We start from the raw sequence: 7,042 nt of genomic DNA, 5'->3' as shown, positions 1-7,042 counted from the left end.
AACCCTCCTCCCCCTCCCGCAAGCCGCGAGCTGCTGATCCGCGGCACGCCGCTCCCGCCGCCCCTCCCCCCCCACCTCACGCCGTTTGAAAAGGCGCCCAACGGCCGCCAGCCTCGCGTGCCAAGGCTCAGGCTCCGCCCCCCGCCCCTTTGACGTCACCCGCTCCGACCCCGCCCCCTTCGCCTATTTTCCCCGCCGCTCTGGGGCCACCGCAACTCAGCCCTGCCCCCTTTCCCGGCTCTGAGGCCAACAGAAGTCAAACCCCGGATAAAAGCAAATCACTGCGGACGCTGGAATCTGCAAACAAAAGAGAAAATACTGGAAAATCTCAGCAGTTCTGCCATCATCCGTGGGGAGAGCAAGGAGCTGACGTTTCGAGTCCGGATGACCCTTGGTCAAAAGCTCTTTGATTTTCCAGCATTTTCTCTTCTGGTTTCAGAACTCAGCCCCGCCCCGTTCGCTGCTCCCTTCCCTCAAGGCCCCGCCCCTTTCCCTCCTGGTCCCACCCATTTTCCCCCTTCATCCTTCTCCCGGCTCAGAGACCAACTCTGTTCAGCCCCGCCCATTTCCCTTCTGGCCCCGCCCATTTCCCCTCCTGGTCCCACCCCTTTCCCTCCAGTCCCTGCCCCTTTTCCTCCAGCCCCTTCCAGTTTGCCTCTGGGCCCCGCCCCCTTTCTCTTGACTCCGCCCCATTTCCTCGTCTCCTCCCTCCACCCCCCCCCCCCCCCACCCAACCCCTCCGGCTCGCGCGCATGTGTTGAAGCTTGCTGAGGCTCGCTCGAGCTGTGAAGTTGTCGAATTGCGCCGGTGTTTGATGCTGTCCAAAATTAATCAGGGCCCAGCTTCTCCTGAAATACAGGAGGTAAAAGTATTCACACATCGGGTAAGGAGGCTGAGGAAGGGGTGTTGTGGTTCCAGCTGAGGTGGCTGTGTGGGGCCTGTGCTTGTTTTCAGTGAAGCGACTCCAATCGGGGCGAGTCGACCCGATGGTGACTGAGGGATGTAAACAAGTCGATATAAATATATTAACATTGCTCTAATGTGTGGCTGGCCTTAGCTTCAGCGGCCGGGGAATTCTGCTATAGCCAACCGTAACCCATCTGGCACTCCACTTTGACCTAACAAAACACAGAGGAACAGGAGGAGGCCATTCAGCCCTTCGCCATGAATTCATGGCTGAATCATAGAATCCCAGTAAGAAGTCTCACAACACCAGGTTAAAGTCCAACAGCTTTATTTAGTAGCACAAGCTTTCGGAGTCTCAGGTTCCTTCTTTCAGGTGAGTGGGAGTTGTGTTCACAAACAGGGCACATACAGACACAAACTCAATTTACAAAATAATGGTTGGAATGCGAGTCTTTACAGGTAATCAAGTCTTTATAGGTACAGACAATGTGAGTGGAGAGTGGTTTAATCACAGGTTAAAGAGGTATGTATTGTCTCCAGCCAGGACAGTTAGTGAGATTTTGCAAGCCCAGGCAAGTCGTTATGGGGGTTACAGATAGTGTGACATGAACCCAAGATCCCGGTTGAGGCCATCCTCATGTGTGCGGAACTTGGCTATCAGTCTCTGCTCAGCGATTCTGCGTTGTGTGTTGTGAAGGCCGCCTTGGAGAATGCTTACCCGAAGATCAGAGGCTGAATGCCTGTGACTGCTGAAGTGTTAAGGGGCTTAGAGCTTCGAAAGCTTGTGTGGCTTTTGCTACCAAATAAACCTGTTGGACTTTAACCTGGTGTTGTTAAACTTCTTGAAGTGTTCCCCGACAGGAACAGAACACTCCTACCTGGTGATTGTCGAGCGGTGTTCCTTCATCCATTGTCGTAGCATCTGCATGGTCCCGTCAATGTACCATGCCTCGGGACATCCTTTCCTGCAGTGTATCAGGTAGTCATGATGTGGAGATGCCGGCGTTGGACTGGGGTAAACACAGTAAGAAGTTTAACAACACCAGGTTAAAGTCCAACAGGTTTATTTGGTAGCAAAAGCCACACAAGCTTTCGGAGCTCTTAGCCCCTTCTTCAGGTGAGTGGGAATTCTGTTCACAAACAGAGCTTATAAAGACACAGACTCAAATTACATGAATAATGGTTGGAATGCGAATACTTACAACTAATCAAGTCTTTAAGAAACGAAACAATGTGAGTGGAGAGAGCATCAAGACAGGCTAAAAAGATGTGTATTGTCTCCAGACAAGACAGCCAGTGAAACTCTGCAGGTCCACGCAACTGTAGGAGTTACAAATAGTGTGACATGAACCCAATATCCCGGTTGAGGCTGTCCTCGTGTGTGCGGAACTGATAGCCAAGTTCCGCACACACGAGGACGGCCTCAACCGGGATATTGGGTTCATGTCACACTATTTGTAACTCCCACAGTTGCGTGGACCTGCAGAGTTTCACTGGCTGTCTTGTCTGGAGACAGTACACATCTTTTTAGCCTGTCTTGATGCTCTCTCCACTCACATTGTTTCGTTTCTTAAAGACTTGATTAGTTGTAAGTATTCGCATTCCAACCATTATTCATGTAATTTGAGTCTGTGTCTTTATAAGCTCTGTTTGTGAACAGAATTCCCACTCACCTGAAGAAGGGGCTAAGAGCTCCGAAAGCTTGTGTGGCTTTTGCTACCAAATAAACCTGTTGGACTTTAACCTGGTGTTGTTAAACTTCTTATTGTGTATCAGGTAGACAACATTGGCCGAGTCGCAAGAGTATGTACTGTGTACCTGGTGGATGGTGTTCTCATGTGAGATGATGGCATCTGTGTCGATGATCTGGCACGCCTTGTAGAGGTTGCTGTGGCAGGGTTGTGTGGTGTCGTGGTCACTGTTCTCCTGAAGGCTGGGTAGTTTGCTGCCGACAATGGTCTGTTTGAGGTTGTGCGGTTGTTTGAAGGCAAGAAGTGGGGGTGTGGAGATGGCCTTGGCAAAATGTTCGTCTTCATCGATGACAAGTTGAAGGCTCCAGAGAAGATGTCGTAGCTTCTCCACTCATCTTTTGGACTGTGGGAGGAAACTGGAGCACCCGGAGGAAACCCACGCAGACATAAGGAGAATGTGCAGACTCTACACAGTGACCCAAGGAAAGTGAACCCAGGTCCCTGGCACTGTGAGGCAGCACTGCTAACCACAGTGCTGCACTGAAGTGCCACCTAACTCTATAGTGCGTACCTCTGCACCATGTCCCTTAACACAGGCTTGGCCAACCTTTTCACTCCGGGAGTCACATTTACATATTTTTCTTACTAAAAGGGCCAATGAGCAAATTTCGGAAAGATAAGGTTTTGCCACACAAACAGAATTTCAGAAAAAGGTAATAAAAATGACCAGAATGTTGGGGGAGATTCAGTGTATGTGGGTGGGAGTGTGTGGATGCATGTGTGAATTTGTGTTGCTGTGTGGCGGTGAGAGCGAGTAAGAAAATAGAGATTGGGGGTAAGTCAGACTCTCACTCACCCTGTCAACCATCCAGTCACTCACGTTCTCCTCACTCACTCAGTCACTCGCCCACCTCACCCATTCAGTCACTCACTCTCTCATACACTCAGTCATTTGCTCACTCATTCTCACACACACACACACACCTCCCGCACATAATCACTCACCCTCACTCAGTTACCGTCTCCTTCCCAGTCTTGCCAAAATGACATAATGTCAATCTCGGTGGGCCCAACATGACTTTGCCCCACCCCAGCCCACTGAGGCTTTGTCCTTCTGGCCTCAAAGTAGATGTCTCCTGGGCTCCAGCCCTGATGGAGTTGGCAAAGTTTTTAGGTGTCCAGATCACCAATAACCTGTCCTGGTCTCCCCATGCCGACACTATAGTTAAGAAAACCCACCAATGCCTCTACTTTCTCAGAAGACTAAGGAAATTTGGCTTGTCAGCTATGACTCTCACCAACTTTTACAGATGCATCATAGAAAGCATTCTTTCTGGTTATATCACAGCTTGGTATGGTCCCTGCTCTGCCCAAGACTGCAAGGAACTACAAAAGGTCGTGAATGTAGCCCAATCCATCATGCAAACCAGCCTCCCATCCATTGACTCTGTCTATACTTCCTGCTACCTTGGCAAAGCAGCCAGCATAATTTAGGACCCCACGCACCCCGGACATTCTCTCTTACGCCTTCTGCCTTTGGGAAAAAGATACAAAAGTCTGGGGTCATGTACCAACCGACTCAAGGACAGCTTCTTCCTTGCTGCTGTCAGACTTTCGAATGGACTTACCTTGCATTAAGTTGATCTTTCTCTTCATCCTAGCTATGACTGTAACATTACATATTGCACTCTCTCGTTTCCTCCTCTATGAACGGTATGTTTTGTCTGTATAGTGCGCAAGAAACAATACTTTTCACTGTATGTTAATACATGTGACAATAGTAAATCAAATAAAACAATCAGCCATTCTGGTCTCACCACACCTGACTTCCCAGGCTCCAGCCCCATCATTGCTTGGCTCCCTGTGCTCCGATATTGCCATAGCTGGCTCCCTGGTTTCCAGCTCTGATGTTGCTGGCTCCTCAGTCTCCAGCCCTGCCGTAGCTGGCTCTCTGGGCTCCAGCCCTGCTGTAGCTGGCTCCCTGGGCTCCAGCCCTGCTGCAGCTGGCTGCGTGGGTTCTGGCCCCATTATTGCTTGGCTCCCCATGTGTCTGTCCTGCCGTAGCAGGCACCCATGACTCCAGACTCGACCTATCTTCGCCTCACTCGCCCACCAACTTCAGCAACTGTTCTCTGCTTTCACCAATCAGAAACTGTTTCTCTCCCTCAGAAGTGTGCATCGAAACTCCACTGGTTGACACGAGTTTTGAAAATTGCCTGCAGCCCCGGGTCGTACCTTGGAGAAGGTTGCTTTAATATGTTTGGTTCCACAAAAAAACACATCAATTGACCTAAAATTCCAGCTTCTATCTCATTGTGTGTGGACATGTTTCTTAATATCACTCAAGAAAATCGAAACAGCAGATCCAAACCTATGTCCCCTAATCCTAAACTCCCCACCCTGCTGAAATTGTTTCCGTCTATCAGTTCCCTTTAATATCTTGAAATGCAGCTGTCACTTTGATCCACAAGTTGTGCATCATTATTCTAATGTAACATAGTGGGAGTATAGAGAACTTGATGCCATAAGAAATTCTTGTGCTTTCTGCAGGTACCTTTCATCTGGTATCTCAAACAAGAAAGTTTTCTTCCATGTTTGGAAAGTTTCCAGTGAATGTCAATCAGAGCTGGGCTTTGCTCTTGTGCCATAGATACAACCTAGTGTTATGGACAGGAGGAGGGTTTATTTAAACAGCCTTGGTTTCTCTTCTCACTACCCCTCCATAAAGAGGTGTTTTTGGATTTATGATTTCCCTCTTAATGAGCGGTGGTGTATTTTCCCCAACCCTTAAATTTCGACTGTTCCAATCCTCTGTGAATAACTTGCAAAACAAACTCAAGGTATGAGAAAATAAAAGGGGTTGGTTTATTTTTACACACGCTCATGCATGCAACAAGAGAGGGGTTTTGCAACGTCCATCCCTTTGAATTTATAACACAAAGAGGAATAAGGGAAAGGAAGAAGGTTCAGGGCTTGACCATAAAATGCAAGTTAGGATTTTAGGTGTGTCAAGAGTCCAGAATCAAAAGTCTATTTGGAATGTTTCTTCGGAGGGGAGATTGACTGCTGCAGGGAGATCCGTCTTTTCAGAATCAGGATGCCCACTTAGGGAGAAGATATGTACAGTTGAGTTAGTCTTGAAGGCACAAGTTCCAGTGTTCAAGTTGTTTGAAGTTTTTGATCAAGGCCAGAGTTCTTTCTGCTGCCAACTGCTTGATGGTGAGATGGTAGACAGCACTGGCTGTTTGTTTGGAGCTACTGTTTCTCTTTGGAGCTCAAATAGTGACTACCTGTGGACCTGAATTCAGACAATGTTACAAATTCTAGCATGGAGAACTATCAAAGATGCCAAGAGACCATACTAGGCCAAGCTAGAGCCCCAGACTTGGTAAATCGACACCCACCGATTATAGCAAAATCTGCAAGACATAACAGGCTACAAGATGAAGGCATGTAGAATCGCCAGCAACAATGCACCCCTCAACGCATTTTATGCCCGTTTTGAGCAAGAGGTCAGCGAGAGGCCACCTTCAACACCAATATTCTTACAAAACTCATCATCAAACTCCATGGCCTAGTGCTCAGCTCCTCCCTCTGCGACTAGATCCCAGACTTCCTAATCCACAGACCGCAATCAGTAAGGATCAGTAACAACAACTCCTCCACAATTACCCTCAACACTGGTGCCCCACAAGACTGTGTCCTCAGCCCCTTACTATACTCCTTATATACTTAAGACTGCGTGGCCAAATCCTGCTCCAACTCCATTTTGAAGTTTGTTGATACCACTGTAGTGGGTCAGATGATGAGACGGAGTACAGGAAAGAGATCGAGAATCTGGTGCAACGACAATAATCTTTCCCTTAATGTCAGTAAAATGAAGGAGGTAGTCATCGACTTCAGGAAGCGTAGTGGAGGACATGTCCATCAACAGGGATGAAGTGGAAATGAAAAGAGAAAACGCTGGGAAATCTTAGCAGGTCTGGCAGCATCTGTAAGGAGAGAAAAGAGCTGATGTTTTGAGTCCAGATATGACCCTTTGTCAAAGCTGGGCTCGAAACGTCAACTCTTTTCTCTCCTTACAGATGCTGCCAGACCTGCTGAGATTTTCCAGCGTTTTCTCTTTTGGTTTCAGATTCCAGCATCCGCAGCAATTTGCTTTTATGAAGTGGAAATGGTTGAGAGCTTCAAGTTTCTAGGTGTCCAAATCACCAACAATCTGTTCTGATCCCTCCACGCCGATGCTATAGTGAAGAAAGCCCACCAATGCTTCTACTTTATCAGGAGGCTAAGGAAATTCAGCATGTCTATTACAACTCTCTCCAATTTTTACAGATGCACCATAGAAAGTTTTCTTTCCAGATGTATCGCAGCTTGGTATGGCTCCTGCTCTGACCAAGACCACAAACTACAACGGGCTGTGAATGTAGCTCAGTCCATCCGCA

Source organism: Mustelus asterias, chromosome 20, assembly GCF_964213995.1.
Source record: "Mustelus asterias chromosome 20, sMusAst1.hap1.1, whole genome shotgun sequence".
Taxonomy (NCBI): Eukaryota; Metazoa; Chordata; class Chondrichthyes; order Carcharhiniformes; family Triakidae; genus Mustelus; species Mustelus asterias.
This window is presented reverse-complemented; position numbering follows the sequence as displayed.